The sequence below is a fragment of the Schistocerca piceifrons genome, chromosome 2 (assembly GCF_021461385.2).
Source record: "Schistocerca piceifrons isolate TAMUIC-IGC-003096 chromosome 2, iqSchPice1.1, whole genome shotgun sequence".
Taxonomy (NCBI): Eukaryota; Metazoa; Arthropoda; class Insecta; order Orthoptera; family Acrididae; genus Schistocerca; species Schistocerca piceifrons.
In genome coordinates this window covers 814,791,767-814,812,021 of record NC_060139.1, presented here as the reverse complement: position 1 = coordinate 814,812,021, position 20,255 = coordinate 814,791,767, and positions in this window count along the sequence as shown.

Sequence of the window (20,255 nt, the reverse complement as noted above, 5' to 3'; positions counted from 1 at the left end):
ATACATGCTATCCGCATTAACTTTACTCAGATATGAATTTTGCCTCATTTTTCGATGGACTTTCTTTCTACGTTCTTAGAAAATGAAGATTATGTAGACACAGTGTAAATGGATAGTATTTATGAAAGCCGAATAGCAGACGATATTTCACGTATGAAGACGTATCAAAGAGAACGAGGTAAATACTACAGCGAAGTTGAAAGTTTCTGGAAGAACAACATTACACTTTTTGCTGAATTGAACAAAACAATTCGGAAATATCCTTAAGAACATCATAAATGTTTCAACGAAAACTTGCTAGCAGAACAATCGAAATCAGTAGTGGTATGAAGAAAAGAAAACAGAATTAAAGTTGAATAGACATAACATTTAATTAGTTATGACAAAATAGCGGGTAGCGAAGAACAAAAAAATGGCTCTTATCACTATGGGACTTAACTTCTGGGGTCATCAGTCCCCTAGAATTTAGAACTACTTAAACCTAACTAACCTAAGGACATCACACACATCCATGCCCGAGGCAGGATTCGAACCTGCGACCGTAGCAGTCGCTCGGTTCCGGACTAAAGCGCCTAGAATCGCTCGGCCGCCCCGGCCGACTAGCTAATAACAGGGAGAAAATTGCACCACTATTCAAAAGTTTCTTTAAATGCTTATGCAGTTCAAGAGATTAATCGTGAATAAAGACAGTTAACAATGACAAAATGAGATTCCAGATGTAACTCCAAATCAGGGATATAAAGCCATTCGACTGATGAAGAAAACAATTTTTTAGTGGAAATGGTTGTGGCTGAAGGGAACCTAATGCAAAACTATTTGCGAAATTATTTAGAGTAAATATATGAAAGAAGACAATTTTCCAAAACTGAAACAATGATATTATTTTCAAACTTTACAAGAAACTAGGAAAACAAGACATAAAAGTTGTAGATATTTCAGCTTCTTCTTCAGAAATGTTCAAGATTTTAATCAACTTCATTTTCACCTGTAAAGACTAAACAGTGGATTTTAAATAAAGTAAAGAAGTGAGCTGTGCCCTACAAATGGGTATTGCAAGAGCTGAATCCAATTATAGGAAGGAATAATTAGTATGAATTACCACTTTGTCTGGCACTAATAGTTTGAGGAACGTTGTGATATAGTTACGAAAATATCTGAACAAATATCAGTCGAGAAACAAGGCACTGATTCAACTTAACGCAGTATACAGAATAATGTATGTGTTATTCTACAGATTTCATTGGAATTCATCAGTGTAATGGAAAACTGAAATTGAAAGAAGAGTCAGGCAATGATACTGCATACTTAGACAATTATTGTCAGCAGTCGTAGAGCAAATTTCGACATCTTTGAACCAAGAAAAAGCAGAACACATGCATGTTGGTGTTGTTTATGGTCATGTGCTGTTTGCCTCTAATGTAGATAAAATTCAGTGACGAACAGAGCAGCTGTATGGAGTAAGTAAGCAACTAATCCAGGAAGGAAGTTATAACAAGACAGAAGTATTCTGTGGGAGTGTGTTTCACCTGGATGACAGTGTACCTAGGAACACATGATTTTACTGGTCGGTGTTTCAATCTAATGACCGAATTCAGAATCAAATGAAGTAATGCGCACTAAGACCGACATATACAGTTCTCGACATTTTCTACTGTTTTTGTTGTAGTGAGACTTGAGGTTGTGTTTTGTACAGAGATTGTACATATTCTGAGTTCTACATGTTTAAGTGTTGTATAGTGTATTAAAGCTATTTGGAGGATATTGTTAATGCTTTAGTTACAGCTTTATTAGGGGACTGATGACCACAGATGTTAAGTCCCATAGTGCTCAGAGCCATTTGAACCATTTGAACAGCTTTATTGTGAGTATAACGTCGTATTTTATTTGCAAAGTCCGGCCTCATCGTGTATGTTGCACAGTTGGTTATTAGCAATTTCAGCCATATCTCCCAGCAGATAATAAAAATATTCAGATACTAGTACAAACGTCAATAATTTATAAACATAGGTATATTTTGAAAACTACAGTAGATACGGTTAAGCCGTACTTTGTCAGTCATCCACGACTTTGCAACTTGAAAGGGAAGATATTCTGCTATAGAACACGTGATATTTCAGATGACTGAGCTTATTTACTGTCCTAAAAAATTTTCCCGTCTTGAAAATGGAAGTTTGTGTTAGTTACCAACAAATTCGATTTCAGAATGCTTTTATCTTGTAACTGGTTTTTGATAACGCAGTTAAACTTTCTTATAACGACATCGGTTACAACGACAACTCGGCTGTAACGTCCTGATTTCTGCAGTACGGCCATATTCCTCGTGGTGGGCGTACTTCTCATCTTTGCTTAATACGACATATGTATATGCGTGTTCCTCGTATAAAACATCATTTTCAGCCTCATTATCAACAAGAGTTTCCAAGAATCAATGTACTGTGGAAGGAAATCTGTTCTAATATGGCAACCTGGCATACTCTTCTCCCTGTCCTTCCGTCAACAGCAGGTGCAGTATAGACTCCTCACCTCATTGTTACCTTAGCACATTTGTACTACAGTAGTGGTGACGAACACAGAACTCGTCTACAGTACACGTGGTGTCAGTTTCCGTAACAATTTGTTACGAAGTGGACGAGTTTTAGAACTGCATGGCCAGCAAAGTTTTTTAACGGTGGAAGAAAAAGTGAAAGTGATTCACGCAATCGAGAATGGAGCTAATAAGACTGACGTGTCGTCAGTATGACCTCGAAAATTGCGCAGTCCAAACGATTTGGAAGAACAAGGACCAAATTGTTACTGCGTTTGAACGAAATTGATCTGGAATTAAGCGGTTAGGAAAAGCTAAACTGAGCGACAGAGATGAAGCGCTGCTGAAGTGGTTTAGCAACAGAAGACCATCACTGTATCCATTAGTAGACCTCTCCTCAATGCAAAAGCAGAAGAATGTACCAAGAAATTAAGAGATTAGAAATTTGTGAGCAGCAGCGGCTGGATTGACAGTTTCAAGCAATGGCACGGTATTACACAGTGAGCAGTGAAGCCAACAGCGTGAATACTGAAACCATCTAACAATGGCTCGCTACTGTGTGGCCTACAATTCGAGGCGGATATGTAGGCTGTGACATTTTTAATGAAGACGAGATTGGCATTTTACTTAAATTGACACCTGCAAAAACTCTGAAACTCGAGAGTGAAAAACGTGTTCGTGGCAAATTATCTAAAGAACGAATAATAGTTCTCGTTTGTGCTACCACAGATGGAACAGAAAAGAAAAAAATTGGTCACAATAGGGAAATAAAAATATGCTAGGTGTTTTAAACATGTAGGAACACCCGCCAGTGCACTACAATGCTAATAAAAAGTCCTGGATGGCCTCCGAATTCTTTGAATCTGAAATAAAGCACTGGGATCGGGAGACTGGAAGTCTTAAAAGGAAGATACTGGTTCTCGTTGATAGCTGTCCTGCACATCCTTCCCTAACTGGTCTGGATAATATTAAGCTTGTTTATCTTCATGCAAATGAGACAAGCTTATTGCAGCCCATAGATCAAGAAGCAATTACGAGTCTGAAATGTCACTATCGTTAGCAGTATTGCTGAAAATGATACAGTGCATTGATAAAAAGCAGAATTATTCTATTACACTGATGGATGCGATCAGAAGCATTTCCAAACCTTGGAGCTGGGTCACAGCACAAACCATCAAAACTGTTTGCATCATGCGGGAATTACGACAAATCATCCGAGATTTATTTCGACCTAAACACTGTTTGCTGTAATGATAGTACATTACAGGCTACATTTGTTTATAATTGAAAACGTCTGACAGTTGATACTCAATATTTGCTATGTTAAGATCATGTATTTCAACCACTCGGTGAGTGTTAGGTATTGAAACTACCAATCAACTTTCAACTCCATCTCTAAACTGCCATTAACATTATCATTACCAAGACAGATATAACGCTAACAAACCACAGTGACACAAGTTTCAAAAAATGGTTCAAATGGCTCTGAGCACTATGGGACTCAACTGCTGAGGTCATTAGTCCCCTAGAACTTAGAACTAGTTAAACCTAACTAACCTAAGGACATCACAAACATCCATGCCCGAGGCAGGATTCGAACCTGCGACCGTAGCGGTCTGGCGGTTCCAGACTGCAGCGCCTTTAACCGCACGGCCACTTCGGCCGGCGACACAAGTTTGCATGCCTACCTACACCACAGGTGATTAACAGATTCAAACAATCTACGATAAAAGAGATTTTTCAGACAGATAAATGAGACAAAAATTTAAAATGTGATGAGAGACTGGAGTACTGCAGCAGTTTTACCAAAACTCGAATCAGCTGAACATGAAAGCTTTCAACTATGCTCTGACAGATATTGCATTCACAATCAACTTTATACAACTCACCGTGACTAACTTCACATAACTCGATGACATGCCATTATCAAATTATACACGTCCGTAATTTGTTATGTGGAGCTGTTTCATAGGCTTTCTGGAGGTCTACAAAGACGAGGTGGGTCGTAAGGCCCCTTGCCGTCCTTTTCTCCACTAGGTTTTTGATGGTAAATACTCCATCAGTACAGGAGCGACCAGATTTGAATCCATTTTGTTCTTCAGATTCAGTTATTTCTTCTTCTATCCTCTTTTTTAGGATACGGCCATTGACTTTCGCCATGAATGGCATCACACTAATACCACGATAGTTTGCACAATTTCTCCTGTTGCCCTTCTTAAATATTGATGTAATTGTTGCCTTTTTGCACTCCTTTGGGACTTCGTCACCTCTAAGGTATTTGTCAAAAATCACTGCCAATATCTCAAAGAGTTTGGACGGTGCTGCTTTAACGAGTTCTATATAAACTAATCTAAATTAATCCTAGACCTGACGACTTTCTGTTTTTCATGGTATTAATTGAATTTTGGACTTCCTTCGGTGTTATTGGTGGTATATTATCATTACTGATCTCAATGTGTGGTGAGTTCTCAGTGAAAGCCGCTATGTTCTCAGTTAGCGGTCCTTGGTAGTGTTGTACGCATTCCTGCATGCTAATGAGGTTTATATCTGCATTATTTTTATTCTGTGTTCTCATTGTTTTTAATACCTTCCAGGCTTTATTTGCTCGTGTACTCCTCATGCTTTTTTTTATCTCTTCACTGATTTTCTGCCAGCCTTCGTTTTTTGCCATGCATTTTAAGGACTATGTTTGATGATGACCACTACCTCGGCTTTATCTATCTTATTTACTAGTCATCAGTTCTTCCGCTATTTAACTTTGCTTTTTCTCACTTTGTTTCTGATAATAAACTGCTGTTCAAGTATATTTTATTTTGTGGTCCCAGTATCTTATCCCTCCCCAAATAGCACCCTGCCGTTTCTGAAACCTGATAGTGAAGGGAAGGCAGGATTCGGTTACGATTGTGGACGGGGCCGTAATCAGTTACTTTTGGTTGCCTTTTACAGTTACACACAATTTATTTTAAACCAGTAATTCCAGACTCAACAATAAATAAAAATACCACGCGTTATTAATGAAGGAATAAACAACTATGTAAATAATAGTGCTATCAGTGAGTTACAATTTACCAAATCACCATTAAATACAGATAAAGCAGATAACGTTTCAAAAGCAAGCCGCTGTGATCTGGGCCTTACACGCCAGGAATGGCAACAAATTAAGAATTGTTTAAAACTCGCTGCAACTTACAAATTACAGGTACTGAAATATTAATGGCAAGTCGCCATAAACACAGCAGAAGCACATCAGACGCCAGGAATGGCAGTAAATAAGGTTTTAAAGGCTTACTGCGTAAATACAAATACCAAATTAGAATTTTAAGGTAAATGACCACAAGCACAGCTGAAGGCCTTACACCCAGAAACGGCAATAATATAAAAAATTTAGAAACCTGCTGTAAAACTGCAAATACATTAGCAAAAGTTAATTAAAATCAAGCAACTGATTACCAAACGGGTGAAATAAGATGATGGAAAACTTTGTAACACAATCCTTAACATCCAATGAACACTACACTGCTAGATTTATTCCGGAAGGCGACCAGATCTATTAACTAGACATATATAACCTTTAATGTAGGCATTACAAAGTATTGTAATAAATAATACATAATAAAAGGCAAGGACCAGTACGTAAGTTCCTTAAAGGGTACTGAGGCAGACTATACCCGCAGAAGACATGGGCTGAAGAAGCGTTACACTGAACTACTGGCCGTCAGACCTCCTTTTAGAACACACATGTCTTACAAGAACCAAGGGGCCACAGACGGTGCTCCAGGAATCGACCTCTGAGAAGGTCCGGCAACAAACACTTTCGCGAGCGATGAGATAGGCAGCCAAAAGTAGCATTCACCTCACAAGATGGTAGCTCAGACTAGTAGCAGTCTAACGAATGACTAATGATAACCTTGCTGAAGCTACCTGACGTACGATAAACCAATTGCAACAGTGGAACAATACGATGAAGCCGGAACCAGCGGTCTGCACAACATCCCCAGAATGCTGTGTTTAGAGGGTCCGGAACGAGAAAGGAACCACTACCACCAGAGTAGGAGAATCACCCACCGGTCTACAATCAAGAAAGCTGTCAAAACTACACTCCTTACCGGACAGCAGCGCCAAGGCGAGGAAACGTACGCTGCCGTTACGTACACTAATCCCCAGGGCAGGTAACTGTGGTGTTAGCGGCCACCAGGCAACAAAAATTACCGCTGGTTGAACTTAACAAATTGTAACAAGTTGAACGCAGTGAATAGTAAAAAGAAGTCGAGGAAAGCTAATTAGACCCGCCTTCCCAAAGTACTCCACTCGCTGCTCTTCGCCTCGGCAACACTACGAGCAGCAACACGAACCCAAGTCCCTGGAGAATCGAGAGATATCACAGTGGTGGAGGTTTCTCTACTTGGATTGAAATGCACTCATCTTAAAACTTGCTGGATCCGGTTTACGACGAGGTCGTGCACCCTCGTGACCACAACCCTTCCATCTGGCAGTCCATGCGTGCCAGCAGCGGTCCCGGCGTGTTCTGACACTGGACGGACCTGGCTCCTCCTGAGTCCCCACCGAACTGGCCCACCCACACGACCAGAAAAACAACAACGTCGCCCCAAAGATAGGGCAACAGTTACTACATATCGATAACCGCCGCTACTGCCACGAGCGGACAGGCAACGCTTGCGAAACCGAGTGGCGCCAGTCAACACGAGAAGAAGACAAACAACGGCAACGATGCCAACTAAACGATACCGCCTGGCCTCCTACAGAGGGCGGAAACCTACAAACTGTACCAGCGCGAGCCGCAACGCGGCTCAGTTTCACTAATGTTATTACGCACTGGGGTGAGAAAAGTCATAAGATATCTCCTAACATCATTTACCCCGCGTAGTGCAGCAACTAGAGGCATGGACTCAACAAGTCGTCGGAAGTCCCCTGCAGAAATACTGAGCCGTGCTGCCTCTATAGCCGTCCATAACTGCGAAAGCGTTGCCAGTGCAGGATTTTGTGCACGAACTGGCCCCTCCATTATGTGTCGTTCGTAGGAATTTATATCAGCTATCTGGGTGGCCAAATCATTCATTCGAATTGTCCAGAATGTTCTTCAAACCAATCACGAACAATTTTCACCGCGTGACATGGCGCATTTTCATCCATAAAAATTTCATCGTTGTTTGGAAAGTTCATGAATGGCTGAATATGGTCTGCAAGTAGTCGAACGTAACCATTTCCAGTCAATGATCGATTCAGTTTGAATAAAGGACCTAGTCCACTCCTTGCAAACACGGCCCACACTATTACAGAGCCACCATCAGCTTGAAGAGTGACTTGTTGACAGCTTGGGACCATGACTTCATAGCGTCTGCGGCACACTTGAGCACTACCATCAGCTGTTACCAACTGAAATGGAGACTCATTTGACCAGGCTACGGCTTTCCAGTTATCAAGGATCCAACTGATATGTTCACGAGCCCAGGACAGGCGCTGCTGGCGAAGTGCTGTTGTTACCAAAGGCACTCTCATAGGTCATCTGCTGCCATAGTCCATAACACCAAATGTCGCCGCACTGTCCTACGGATACGTTCATCGAATGACCCACATTGATTTCTGTGGTTATTAATTTTCGTGCACTGTTGCTTGTCTGCTAGCACTGACATCTTGTAAGTAGGCTGTTTAGGTTTTCTTATTGGTAACGCCACGTAGCGCTCTGTGTGAAAATCACTGGCTGTGCTGTGTGCAGTCTGTGGCTAGTTTGCATTGTTGTCTGCCATTGTAGTGTTGGGCAGCGGCAGCTGGATGTGAACAGCGCGTAGGATTGCGCAGTTGGAGGTGAGCCGCCAGCAGTGTTGGATGTGGGGAGAGAGATGGCGGAGATTTGTAATTTGTCATGAACTGCTATATATATTATGACTATTAAGGTAAATACATTGTTTGTTCTCTATCAAAATCTTTCATTTGCTAACTATGCCTATCAGTAGTTAGTGCCTTCCGTAGTTTGAATCTTTTATTTAGCTGGCAGTAGTGGTGCTCGCTGTATTGCAGTAGTTCGAGTAACCAAGATTTTTGTGAGGTAAGTGATTTGTGAAAGGTATAGGTTAATGTTAGTCAGGGCCATTCTTTTGTAGGGATTTTTGAAAGTCAGATTGCGTTGCGCTAAAAATATTGTGTGTCAGTTTAAGCACAGTCGTGCATAATTGTTTAAAGGGGACGTTTCATATGTCGACCCTTAGCCGAGGATACTTCACTGGAATCTTCCGATTTTTTCCTTGTAGTTTGTGTAATTAGTGTAGATTTTGTTTATTGCTAGCACGTAATTGTAGAGAGAATCTCCTTTGTAGTTGCAGCCTTTCATTGTTGTACAGTAAAACTGTTGTGGCATGCGTGTAGATTTGCACCAAGTATTTCGCAGCTGCGCTTGCAATTAACGAGATATTATTTTCAGTGCTATGTTAATGTGTTCTCTTATTGTTGCTCTTCAAATTGTGTTTTTCTCTGTTATCGTGTGAAATATTGTGACAATAATGGCGTGTGAAAAACGTAATACTAGGCTCCAAAGTAAACTGAGAAATGACAGTGAAGACGAAAGCAGTGTGTTAGCGCCACTGAGTAATGAATTGACTAATGTTCAAAGTAGTAATTTAGTAATTGTACATAGGGAAATGGAGCGGGTTGCAAACAATGGTGTAGACAGTGAAACAATTAGTGAACAGGGAAGCATTATCGATCGATTGCTCGGCAACAGCTTACCTCAGGAATCCGAAATGACAGGACACAATCTTGCAAATACTGTAGATTCAGGTTTTGCGTCCTCACCCTTTTCTCAAATAAGTCAAGACACATTTTCTGCTTTTCAAACTGCGAATATTGCCGGTTCAAATGCATTGCCGAATAGCACTGAGGAACATGTTTCAGACACCAGTGCATTGTTATTACAGTTAATGCAACAAATGGGACAAAGGCTACAAAAATTAGACACAATGGAACAAAATCTTCAAAAGTTAGACACACTGGAACAAAATCTTCAAAAGTTAGACACAATGGAACAAAATCAGAGACAAACACAGCAAAAGTTAGACACAATGGAACAAAATCAGAGACAAACACAGCAAAAGCTTCAAAAGTTAGACACAACACTTGAACAAACACGTGAAGATTTAACTACTGAGTTACATAACATTGAATCAAAATGTCAAAAAGTCTGTAATGACGTAAAAACACAAATTTGTGAGCATTTTCAACCTATTTTTTCGCGGCATGAAAATGCATTACAGAATCACGAAGCAGCCATAAAAGAACTGCAAACTATTGTTCATCAAAATCATGAGACCCTGCAAGCTAAAATTGACTCAGTTGCATCTACCGATTCGGTTACGCAACTTGCAAAAACTCAAGAAAACTTAAAGGACACAGCAGATACTCTGAAAATCGGTTCAGAAAGACACATGGAGGAAATTAGTTCATTATCAGAGAAAGTAGTTGAACTTTCGGATCAGCTAAATAATTTATCTACGAAGGTAGATGATAATCTGAATGACACAAAACCGGTAGTCTTTAATGACACAGAAGAATGCGAACAAATTAGGAAACTGAAACAAAATCTTAAATCAAATTAATACGCAACACCAAAGAGAAATCCGGGAAGTACAAGATCAGCTGACACAGGTAATACAAGAATTACGTATTTCAGAGGACACTCGCGTCCCAATACGGGAAGAGGGACATAGAAATATGGAACAGCCACAAAATAATAACACAGGGCATTTCGGAAATTATGAAAGAAATTGGCAATGTGCACCGAATTTTGAGATGGAACCGCCGACACGACGTAACAATGACCGATATGCGACTCGCCGACATGATGATTTTGACTATAAGATGTTCATTACTACACGTAAATTCAAAACATTTAAGAATTCTGACAACGACATTCATCCACAAGCATGGCTTCATCAATTTTCTCATTGTTTTCCTCCCAGCTGGTCATTAGAACACAGATTAGAATTTATGTGTGGCTACTTAGAGAATGAACCAGCTGTAAGAATGCGATCGGTCATTCACGATTGCCACAGTGAAGGAGAATTTTACCATGCCTTCCTCTCAGCATATTGGTCTCAAGCCACACAAGACCGAGTAAAACATGGCATCATAATGATGAAACACTTTGAACAATCTGAATTTTCCAGTCTTGTGAAATATTTTGAAGACATGTTGCATAAGAATCAATATCTTTCGAACTCATACAGCCCTTCAGAACTCATCCGCATTTGCTTAATGAAATTGCCTGAACATTTAAGAAATATTATTTTGGCAGGACGTTGCAAAGACGACTTTGAAGCTTTTCAGGGACTCTTACAAGAATTAGAAATTGACACAGACAGTCGCGGGATGCGAAAACAGGAAAACAATCACTACAGGACACATCCGTCACAATTCCGTGACGACAGAAGCAATAACTGGACACGACAAGCCTATTCTTACAACGTAAATCGTGACCAAAACAGACACCACCCGTATGACAACCACTGGCAGAGTAATAGTTACAGAGAAAGATCGCATTTCCGTAGTAATGAATATGACAGAGACAATCACAGAAACAGACAATTTGGCAACCAGAACTATTATTATCACGGGAGACAGAATAACTTCAGACGCAACAGTCCACCTTGCAGTGATAATTCAGGGAGAAATGCTCCACCACTTAACCGACAAGAAAGAAACTACAGGAACTACCGACATGATGACAGACGATATAATCGTAACGACAGACCTGAATTTCATCAGAACTGGCGGGATTTAAACAGGGCTGGGCCCTCTGGGCAAGGTGAATTTGTAGAAGTTAGGTCTCCAAATCCCAATAACGACGCGCGCCAACAAAGGAACAGACAATGACTCGCACCACAGGCAGCCGCGTGCGCCGGCTGGCTCAGAGAAAAATAACATAGACGCTAACCCTGAGAAAAATTTTAGCACTCCTCACCGACGTATACCGCATGATAATTCCGTTCAAGTTGAAACTCTGAGTACTAGGAAGAGTAAAGGACTGCACCACGTTTCTCATGTAAAACCGTTTATTGAAAGACAATCTGCTTTTTAACTTAGTCTTTGCCATAAAATTTTTCACTTTACATTACTAGTATGCTTTGTCAGACTTAGAATCTGTTAATATACAACAATGTTTGAAGTTAAATATCCAGTCAAGAACCAAGAGAACTTATTTAAACAGAAATTACGAATGCATTGTTATTGGGAACAGACGACACAGTGTTTTTGTGTGTGTACATTCTTGCTTGTTAGTTACACGATTACGTAACGACTATAAGACTTACATGCTTAGAACATATACTGGTACTGCTAATGAGATTTTTATGCAATATTTTGGTTTACTTGAAAATACATTCTGGATTTAAAGTACTTCATGTGAGATACTAGAAGACACAGTGATTAGTTTATGTAACAGCTACACGATTTTATCACAACACTGCTAATGAGTGACAATTTACAGTGTTGCTTTTGCGGTGTTTCTGTTTTATGCCTGCACAGTTTTATGTATTATTCTGGTAAGTAAAACATGTTTTAGTAGTAACTTTTGTGGTATAGCAACAATGAGACAGCCTTTTTCGTGGCACAACAATACGTTACTGTACAGTAATTTCTTCATCACGGCAATAAACATAATAACTACAATATCTATTCGCAGAGCATTTCACTTTCGTTTATGATGAGGTAAGTACATTGACTTCTGCAGAACTTCGCTTACAGAGGACGATAACTACGACACTTCCACAGAGATTAACTTACAACAAGACGCACAGTTTAGCGCTACAGTACACGTATTTGAGTGATTAATTTTGTTCTTAAAACATTTATTTTAAAGATTTTCGGATTACAAGGAAAGTTTTCCGTGATACATTTCATTCCATCGGTGTAATCTGTAACACCTGAGGATATAATTACATTTATCCTCAGGGGGGTACATGCCTACTTTGTGTACCATGTGTTTGGCAAGCACAAGGAGCCCTAGCTAATATGGTATTTGCTTATACAACTTTACACATTGGTACCATATTTCTCTAACACAGAATTACACAGCTATCTAATTATTTGACAGAGATAAACATTTTTTTTTTACTACATCAGTGACAGATGTTTACACAATTACACAGTTGGATAACTTCACACTTATGAAACTGTATTTTGTCTGTACTTTGTGAACTCTTCATATTTTTTCAGAACCATTGTAATACTATGAGAGCTTTGAATGATGTATTTGGTATGGGATCATGATTTTAAAGTGCGTTTGAGGTAGATGACACTATTGAAATGAGCAGAGAATTTTCTTTAGGTTTTGAAATTATTGCATAAAGCTACGACGTTTTTGAGATATGACTGAGGTGTTTTGATGTTATTTTTACGACGACGAATATGTATATGTGTAATAAGGTAACGAATAATGAGTAGTGGTTAGGGACTCCGACTTGTGAAAAAGGAAACCAAGAATCGTACTTTAAGAGTTATGAAATGTGTGTAAATGCGTGAATGTATCACAATGCCAATGAAAACTTTTTGAACACTGTTATATTCATAGGATTTTGTTTCTACACATTTGCAACGCAAATTCTCGACCTGTGAAATATTTTTATATGAGACTGTCACTGTAGTGGAAACTGCTGTCGTAAATATTTCGTTAAGAAAGGTAAGTGACCTTGACGTAATGCGTTTTTGGCGCCCAGCTGAGAGGTAGTCGTCTGACAAAAGAAAGCCATTAGGTGGAGAAAAAAAGAGGCCATTATCCTCGCCATTGACATTCCTTTAGAGAAAGCATCGCAAATACGACACGCTCATTACTTGGAAAGACACATCTGCACACCTGATTATGACAAGCGTCTTTCTATGAGAGTTGAGAGAATTCCCCTAACTTATGAAATGTCACATGACTATTGAATGATATTTTTATGCTTTGCTTTTCATAGTTGCTTATTTCATTTGATATCTAGTTTCCAGCTGTGTTGCAGCATTGCTTTTATAAAATAAAATGCATTTGCTAATGTGAACACTTTCCGTCAACAGATCTATTAAATAATAATTTTGTAATCTACATTCTTAAAAAAAAGGAGCACTTGGAAAGGAAAGAACAATAAGAAGGGTCTAGTAACAGTAACTGCACACATAATTTTCTTTTCAAGTACATGGTAATATTTTTTTTACAATAAGTTGTTGTGGTGCACCACTTTAATTACATAGACATTAAGATGCGATTATACATTACCTTTATCTGCATTGTTGTCTTTAGTGTGCTATTTTTTTCTGCTTGAGCTTTGTCATGTTATAGCATTTACTGCTGCTGTTTGCCAGGCATAGTGTTATTAAATTTCACTTTGTGTTCCTCTGCTAAGCCAGTTTACTACCGATTTATTTTTCTTGTTTGCTGCTCATTGCCTTATATTAGTTGTAATATTGTTGCTTACTTTGCCCATTTGTATTTTTTTTGTCATTGCTATTTGTATTAATTGGTTTGTGCTGCTGCATTGCCTCGTCCCTTAGTTTAGCATCTGAGCTCAGTAGATTTAAGTTATCTTAAGAGGGGGTAGACTATATAAGAGAATGAGTTGTGATGAATTGGAAGAAATGTATTGAGAAGCTATAAGAAAATAGTTTGGCCAAAAAAAAGTATTTTGAAAGATGATATGAACAAAAAAGTAGGGTTTAGGGACAACAGGTTTAGGTAGGATTTTCTTGGAAATAAATGATGAGGTAAGATAATAGAAAATAAATAATGAGGTAAGAAATATGTGAACAGAATACAGAAAGCATGCTTGGGTAGGATTTTTTGGTGGAAACAAATGTTGAAATAAGACGAAAGATCTATGGAATGAAGTTTTGGGTTGGACTGTAGTACCAAAGGTCACACTGAAAACGAACCCTGTCCTTTCCTTTTGTATTATTCCGCTATGTGTTTATGTACCCTTGTGTATTTATCTTTTTCCTGTCTTTATGTGTTTAGCTAATAAGATTTATGTTGTAGAATTTTTCAAATACTATGTTATTTTTTTTGTAAAGATGTTCAGACATTATTTATTCTGTTTTGTTTTAATGCTCATGTTGATGTTTCGAAAGTTATTCTGATCTTTTATGTGTGTACTTATGTCATAATTCCTGTAACACTGATGTATATGTATATTTCTATTCTTTTGTAAAACCTATTACTACAAATGTTATCTGTATTGTTATGTTCTTTAATGATGTATTTTGTACCTTTGTAATTGTATTCTTATGTTATAAAATTGTAATTGACACCAGTTCATCATATTATTAACTTGTAAGTTCCATTTCGCTGCACACGTTTCTGTTGGTCATAGTATATGGACAATATGTGAGAAGTAGGGACTATTAGTGTTTACACGTGTGTTAATAATTCAGCAAGGGACTGGATAACAGCATTGCTGGTTCTAAGGACAATTAAAAAAAACTTTGTGAGTGCACAAGTGGTGGTTCATGGACTTGCTATATTGTCCACAAGACTCTTCGATGGTGATTGTGCACCTGCACATTTGCAACAGATGGCTGCTGGCCATCACTACCAGGACTACAGTGGGTCTGCATCTTTGATGACCCACCAATTTCTACAAGGACTGCAGTGGGTCTGCACCTTTGATGACCCACCAATACCATTATTTCTACAAGGACTGCAGTGGGTCTGCGCCTCTGGTGGCCCATCAGTACCGTAATCTCTACCAGGACTACAGTGGGTCTGCTCTGTGATGACCTAACTACCAATATTCTTCAAAACGTCGACTGACTCTGCTGTTGGTTTGCTCTGTTGTGGACCAATACCTGTCTGCATGTCCAGAGTCAGCACTGTCTTTCCATTGGAAGTACAACACTACTTCTTCAAGATTGCATGGAAATCCACTAATTCCGTGTGCATTTTCTTTAACTGCTCAGACTTTGAGAAAAACACTGCAACGTTACTGTGATGAATGATCAGGACTGTCTTTATGGACTGTCCGAAAATTTTAGCTTTTGACCAACAATGTATCAATAAGTGTGTGCATTTGATATCTTTGTTATTGTAATTACGAAAAATTTTATCAAATCATTATTGGCCACTGCCCAAAACAATTTGTAAAAATTTTTGTAGGCTGTTTAGGTTTTCTTATTGGTAACGCCACGTAGCGCTCTGTGTGAAAATCTCTGGCTGTGCTGTGTGCAGTCTGTGGCTAGTTTGCATTGTTGTCTGCCATTGTAGTGTTGGGCAGCGGCAGCTGGATGTGAACAGCGCGTAGGGTTGCGCAGTTGGAGGTGAGCCGCCAGCAGTGTTGGATGTGGGGAGAGAGATGGCGGAGTTTTGTAATTTGTCATGAACTGCTATATATATTATGACTATTAAGATAAATACATTGTTTGTTCTCTATCAAAATCTTTCATTTGCTAACTATGCCTATCAGTAGTTAGTGCCTTCCGTAGTTTGAATCTTTTATTTAGCTGGCAGTAGTGGTGCTCGCTGTATTGCAGTAGTTCGAGTAACCAAGATTTTTGTGAGGTAAGTGATTTGTGAAAGGTATAGGTTAATGTTAGTCAGGGCCATTCTTTTGTAGGGATTTTTGAAAGTCAGATTGCGTTGCGCTAAAAATATTGTGTGCCAGTTTAAGCACAGTCGTGCATAATTGTTTAAAGGGGACGTTTCAAACTGTGCTCTAACGTCGCTCGTTAAGTGAAGGCTGTCGGCCACTGCGGAGTCCATGGTGAGAGATAATGCCTCAAATCTGTCATTCTCGACACACTCTGAACACTGTACGTCTCGTAATATTGGATTCCCTAACGATTTCCGAAATGGAACGTCACAAGTATGTATCTTCAACTACCATTCTGCTTTCGAAGACTGTTTACTCCCGTCGTGTGGCCATAATCTGGCCCGACATCTTTTCTCGTGGATCCACCTGAGTACTAATAACAACCCCGCCAATGCACTGGATGTTTATTGCTTGTATACGCTACACTACCGCCATCCATATACATGCATATCGCTGTCCCTTGACCTTTGCCACCTCAGTATAGGTACCAGTTTTCGAGAAGTACTACTGTTGCTAAACACATACGATAAATAATTAATCGCTGCCAGAAGAAGTGGTGCTGATACCGTATAACACTGCCGCTAGCTTTAGTAATCAACTCAATTCAGCGAGTCCACTAATTCTTCGGATACTCTGCTGAAGCCACTCGTTGATGATTAGATGGGGTAGAACAACCAATCTGCGGGCATGTTCATTGCTACGTTTCACCCGCCGCTACGAGTTGTCCCAGACTTTTTCTATGGGATTGATACTGGGTGATTTAGCTGGCCAGCCGATGTGCCATAGAGTTTTGACTGTGTGTCAAACCAGGATCGTATATGTGCAACTCTGTAAGTCTTGGAAGAAGGGAGAGTCCACAGTGTACTCGTCATGATGGTCAGAAAGGGCAAGATTTGAGCACAAAGACTGCTTAAATAAATACCATGGTTTAAAAAGAGGCTACACACCCTAGAGGCCTGCTTTCCACTTTCAATGTTGTTTGACGACTTACGGGCGCGCAGCATTACGGCCGGTGTGATCCCTGACAACGGCAATTGCTGTTGAATTTGAAAACGACTGCCATTGACAAGGCACGGTCCTCTTCTCCGGACTCTATCGATTAGGATATTTGCACGTTCATGGCTCTCAAGCAGTTTGACATGGCTCAGAGTGGTGCAGCATACCTTGTAGACTCGCTCAACAGTCCGCATTGATACACGAACAAATCGGACAAGATCATTTACGGTCACGGGGATGACCAAACACGATGGTACCTTTCTGCCATTTCTCCTATCGCCACGTCGATCCATCTTACTCTGCTGATATCATACAATAGACTGGTAGACGCCCACCCTTCCCCACTACTACAAGTCAGTGGTGTTGTGTCACGTGCCTGCCTGGTAGGAGTTCTATTACATCTGCAGTGTTTCAAGGGGACTTTTTTCCGTCATTCCGGGCGGCTGATTCATTACGGTTAACTGAGGTTACGTTTGGGGTTGTACTAACGAAACTATTTCGAAATGTGTTGGCTTCGATTTACTTTTCCTCATTGGACAGTAGTGTGAGTAGACAGAGAGAATTGCAGTAGGAAGCCCGTTGTCACCAATTATTTCAAATTAGTTAATGAATACTTCGAGGAACGTGCCTTAGAGTCGGTGGCGTTGAAACCAGAGTGTTTTTTCAGGTAAGTACACGGCACTTTTGTTGTTTGGCCTCATGACAATGAGAATTTCGACGACATTTTAGAACAACTGAATTCAATCGACCAGAGGTGGAGGTCGAAAAGGATGGCTGCCTTCCCTTCCTTGAAGTGTTGGTCACGAAGAAGTCTGACAGTACGTTGGGACATGCTGTTTACTGGAAGCCCACCCACACTGACTTGTAGCTAAAGGCTGATAGTTGTTACCATCCGGCTCAGCGTGAAGGGGTACTTCTTACCTTGGTTCGCAGGGACTACGTCATTTCAGACTTTGAGAGTTTGTCAGCTGACTAACCAATCTTGATGTTGCCTTTCGTCAAAACGACTACAGTGAAAGACTGATCAAGCGTGCGTTGCGCTATTGATCGCCGGCCGGGGTGGTCGAGAGGTTCTAGGAGCTACAGTCTGGATCCGCGCGACCGCTACGATCGCAGGTTCGAATCGTGCCTCGGGCATGGATGTGTGTGATGCCCTTAGGTTAGTTAGGTATAAGTAGTTCTAAGTTCAAGGGGACTGATGACCACAGATGTTAAGTCCCATAGTGCTCAGAACCACTTGAACCATTTGATTCACAATATTATCTGTTCAGAATACATTCTTGAAGATAGTACATATAGTAACTGAATATGGCGCCTTGCTAGGTCGTAGCAAATGACGTAGCTGAAGGCTATGTTAAACTGTCGTCTCTGCAAATGAGAGCGTATGTAGACAGTAAACCACCTCTAGCAAAGTCGGCTGTACAACTGGGGCGAGTGCTAGGGAGTCTCTCTAGACTAGACCTGCCGTGTGGCGGCGCTCGGTCTGCAATCACTGATAGTGGCGACACGCGGGTCCGACGTATAGGCCTACTAACGGACCACGGCAGCTTTAAAGGCTACCACCTAGCAAGTGTGGTGTCTGGCGGTGACACCACAGGTACATTACCCGTTCTTTAGTAAAATTCACTATCGATAACTTCCAGCATCGGTCATTTTTGGTTGAGTGGTGCCGTTAATGTTTACAGTTTGTGTGTGTGTATGTGTGTGTGTGTGTGTGTGTGTGTGTGTGTGTGTGTGTGTGTGCGAGTGTGTGTTTGTGTGTGTGTTTCCAGAATTGCTCTGCAAACCGAAGTTTCAAATTCCTTTTGCGCAGAGCTTTCTTGTTTCCGGTTTCGTTTGAAAATGACAGGTTGGTCACCTGTCGATATACCGGCTGCGTTCTCGTAAGTTTTGTGAACATGTACGATGTATGTGAGTGTGATACCGAGCGGCGCTTTTGACTCACTAACATGTTGCCACCAGATCACCTGCAGCTGCTAGCTACTGACGAGCGAATCCGTCAACAGTGAAAGAAATTGTGCTTGACCTGAGGCTGTTTTATCGAAAGTTCTTGAATGATTTCTATGGGCGTATCCATGTATCTGCTAGCGAGTTCAGGGGTTCTTACTCTCGGTAACATAATTATTTCATGACTGTTGCATACCGTCCTCACTTCCCAAGGTAAGAAGACCGCGAATAAGCACCCAGAAATTTTTTCCTTTGCAGGCATTTTCTCTGGTACAAACATCGATGTGTTGATGTGTCCTTTTATCTTCAAAAGTAACCTTTATATCATCAAATTTCTTTTATTGCTCTAGTTCAACAAACGTCCCTGGATGCACTTCCGGTCAGTCCCGGTCCGGAAAGGTGACAGAGGCTTGCCTGGTGTGCTGTGGCGTCTTTCTCGGTCTCTGGCTCTAACCTTCGTATAGTTTCTGGCACGAAATGGCTAAGCCTCTAACGTGCCTTGCGGTCGTGTACATTCATTGTTTTGTAACAGTGATTTGTAAAGAGTAACTAAGCGTAATAGTCATGATCCAACTTGTTTGTCAAAATAAATAGTTGCCTCATAATCGAGTAACAGTCCTGCAGTTGCTGTTCGAGGTCCCTTTATCTATAATTATTTGTAAATACTGAACTCAAGTGAAATCACACTATAATTTATAAATTAATAACCTTAAACCTAATCAAATCCGTTATTGCCACATTCGTAGGGCGGCTCTCCAGTTACGTGTCTTCCCCCGCTTCAAGTGTTCCTTGCCATCCATCACGCAGGTCCTCGATCCGTTCAGAGTGTTCCATGTCTTCCAGGGCAAGTCGATGCTCTTTATCCATGGATTCACTCATGTATAAACAAGTCACATATATTTCACATTTATTTAATATATTTGGTACATATTTGCACACATACTTCATCAGTATCTCTACCTCTCCACTATTGTTTTCACTCATCTCAATGTTTATGACGTCATATCACATGAAATTCGTGTCATAGAATGATATGCTTTTGCAAGTACGTTCATTGGTATATGTCAATAATTCCTGCAAAATGTGCTCCAAGTAAAGAAGTAATAAATTAAACGGAGATGCGTGATGTAGCAGTTTTATGCACTAAAAGCGAAAACGTAGTACGCGATAAACTTTTTTCCTTTCATCATTTAGTGGGGAGTGTCGTTAAGTTTGGTGCAAGT